This window comes from Rhinolophus sinicus, linkage group LG05 (genome assembly GCF_036562045.2).
Source record: "Rhinolophus sinicus isolate RSC01 linkage group LG05, ASM3656204v1, whole genome shotgun sequence".
NCBI lineage: Eukaryota > Metazoa > Chordata > Mammalia > Chiroptera > Rhinolophidae > Rhinolophus > Rhinolophus sinicus.
Window position 1 is genome coordinate 122300754 of NC_133755.1, and position 3602 is coordinate 122304355.

At 37.9% G+C, this 3602-nt stretch overlaps 1 pseudogene; it reads left to right on the plus strand.

Moving 5' to 3' along the window:
• Positions 1–3127: 3127 nt before the first annotated feature.
• Positions 3128–3328, plus strand: LOC109453503 (small nuclear ribonucleoprotein G; annotated as a pseudogene).
• The last annotated feature ends 274 nt before the right edge of the window (positions 3329–3602 follow it).

The window sequence follows — 3602 nt, forward strand, 5'->3', positions numbered from 1 at the left end:
CATTAACACACCACAGTCCACTACTACCCACAACTGGACATTTTGAGTAATTCCAGTTTTATGCTATAAAATATTCAAGCTGTTCTATTATATTTTATACAGCTGCAAACACTTTAAAACACAAGGGTTTTAAACGGTTTTGTGAATTATTTTCTTAAGCCTGGGCCTCCCAAGTGTATTTCTAGGTTAAACCATATGATACTTCATTCAACCACTAGATTTTGAGTGTGGCGTGGTATCTGAGGTCATATTTCTACCTTGCTGTGACCCCCAGATTCCCAGGATATAGGCTAATTTTCTCATTGGCTTTATTATCAGTATCAACAAACCCATTTAAGGCTTCAACTTAAAGATGGCAGATTGATCATACACATATGCCTCCTCTCATTCTCAAGAACTGGAGAGAATGAAAATAAAGGATATATATATATATATATATATATATATATATATATATATATATATATATACACACACATATATATCCACACAGATAAAGAGAATGGGAGATAAGATATCAGACAAGAAGTTTCAACACATCCTGGGAAGACAGAAGGCAGACAGAGCAGCAGTAACAGATTTAACAGAGGAAACTATATTTGAAAGAGCCTTAGAGATGAGAAATCACTTTATCCATAGAATGTCTCTGAGATTCTCAGACTGTCGGTCAGATACTGCAGAAAGAAGAGATGAGGCATGAGGTTGCAAAAAGGGATTGGTTGAAAGTCTGCATGTATGGAGTGTCTGGACTCCAAGGACCCTTCTCCCACATTAGTCTGTCAGGCAATTATGCACCATCTGTATGTCCAACCTCCTCCCAAGCAGGACAAGGGAGATTTAATTTCTTGAGAATTCAAGGAAGAAGCACTGAATTCAGAGATTCCCAGACCTAGTGGTAGACAGTAAGTGAAGAAATTAAATGAAAGAGAGAATACTGAATGGTGGGTGCTCCTTACTTTGCTCACTCCCATGATATTGGCAGCTAGGCATATGCCCTCAGAACAAAACTCCAGAGAGTGGCTTTTAGGTTCCACTTCAAAATCAAGTGACCATTTGCTGCCGATACACCCTGCAAAGAAGTCTCCCAGCTCACAAATCTCCTCTGTGCATACAGAGATTCCAAGAAACTCTTTGCTGCTTCTTTTATTATTATTAAAAATTGACAGCCAAGGATTATTGACATTTCAAGAAATTTTCCAAAAAGAAAGGGAGAGATGAAAACAAAGAGTAAAAAGGAATCCAGAGGAAGGAAAAGAGAGTGAAGAAAACATAAGAAATTTTCTCCCCAAAAACATAAATACTCGTAGAGAAATAAGAGAATGGGTTATATAAAATAAGAATAGAAAGTTAACAAAAAGGAATAGCAAAGAATCAGAAAGTGCTCTTCAAAGTTAAAAATTAGATATAATCAAGGAACTCCCCCAGAAAATAAAGCAAAAAGGCAAAGAGGTGGAAAAATAGGAGAAAAAAATATTAAAGTTTCAACCTAGGAAGTACAGCTGAGTTCTGGGAAAAGAAAACAGACAAAATGGGAGGAAGAAAATTATAAAAGAAATCATTTAAGGAAAGTGTATGAATATCTAGATGGAAAGTGTTGCTCAGTAAATTGCAAACAGACTTACATGAAGACATATTATTGTAAAATTCCAGAATACCAAAGTTACAGAGAAGATTAATAATTGTTTAAAGCTTTCAGAGAGAAATACAATGCCACACACAAAGGAACATGCATCAGAATGGCATTGGATTTTTCAATAGCTACACTGGATAGCAGAAAACAACAGAGCAATAGCCTCAAAATTCTGAAGAAAATGTATACCAGCCAAACTATCGATCAAAGATCAGAGTACAAAGAAGATATTTTCATAAAGGTGAAGCCTCAAGAACTGCCTTCCCATACACTCTTTCGTAAAAAATAACTGAAAGATGTTCTCCATAGATGTAAGGAAAATTATCAAGATAATGAAAGGCACAGAACTCTGAAAATGTGGGAATTCACAGGAAAATAGTGAATGAATTTCCCAAGATGAAGTTGAAGGAAGTTCCCTTTGACAGCTGTGTAGGAAGCCTGAAGACCAGCTAGTCTACAGTGGGGCAGGAGCACCCATGGTTCTGGGTGTGAGTGTTGGGGTGGGGTGGGGAATGGCATTGATAGACCACCTGCAATGTTTAAATGTCTTATAGAAAGTCACATTAGAGAAAGAAAAGAGGCAGTTAATAAATGCAAGTTGAGGGCACACCAAGTGCAGGTTAGAAATGAAAGTGAAATAACGAGGTGAAGGAGGCTTTAAATCAGTAGGTCTAAAATGAGTAGGGGGTGGGAGTAATGTGGACCATAAGTCTGTAAATGCATGTGTGTACATTACACATGTAGATGTATAAATACACAGGCAAGCGTGCACAGACGAGTGTGTGTGTGTGTGTGTGTGTGTGTGTGTGTGTGTGTGTTGCAGGAGAGAAGTAAGGACAGAGGAAGAAGAGATTATACCTTATTCAGAGGCCCTGTTGCTGACATAAATCTCATGCTCCTTTATGGACATGTCCTTCAGGTGATTTATTTTTGTTTGCTTGCTTGTTTGTTTTTTGGTTGTTTTGCTTTTGAGTTTGTTGTAAGGGTAGAGGTCACTGCTAATTCTGTGGTGCGCTGTATATCCCTGGGAGTCAGAATTTCTGGAGTGCAGCATCCACACAGCGCAGCATCTGACTGAGGGCTGGAGGAGTTTGATGGCATTCTGAAGTCTAGTGACATGAAAGGGTTTCCTGGGGATCCAAGGTATAACCCTCTTTGCAGAAATCTGTTGTCACATCCTGGAGCTGAGTTGTGTAAAGTAGACTAAGTCAAATCCATGTCAAATGCTACCTTTTAAAGCCTCCACGTGTTTCAGCAAAGAGAACAGGAGACAGGGAGGCTTCCTCATGATTTTGAGAAAACAGACTGACTCTGCCTTTTAAAAGTCTTGTTGGAAGCCACAGTGGGAATGCTATTTTGCAGCAATGTTTGCTCTTTTTTTACTCCCTTAACTATTATTGCTGATTATTATTCTTTGTCATTAAGAGCTGTGATGCCAGGTGAGGAAGGCCATGAATTCTGTTTGGAGGCTTCTTTTGAACTCTCTGAGTAGGCACCATGAGCAAAGCTCACCCTCCCGAGTTGAAAAATATTTATGAGCAAGAAGTTATTGAAATTAAATGGTGGCAGGTACGTCCAAGGAATATTGTCATAGATAAATGTGTGGAGATGGCAACTAGTGGGCAACAGAACAATATTGGAATGGTGGTAATTCTAGGAAATAGTTTCATCATGTTAGAAGCTGTGGAACGAATATAGAGAATGGCTTTGTTCACCAGAGAAATTAACTGCTTCCCCATGTCCCCTCGCCATAGCTGCTGTTTTACTACAATATAAAAATTGGATCGGGTACATTTTCATGTTGAACTTTTTTGTTAAATAAACTTTTGTAACAGTAAAAAAAAAAACAAAAAAAATCTGTGATGATATATATGTTTGTGTGTGGGGGGGTATAATATATAATATATTTAAAATATTCTTTATTTCACACAGCATATTCTTATAGGAATGACAGAGATGATATCAGGATAGC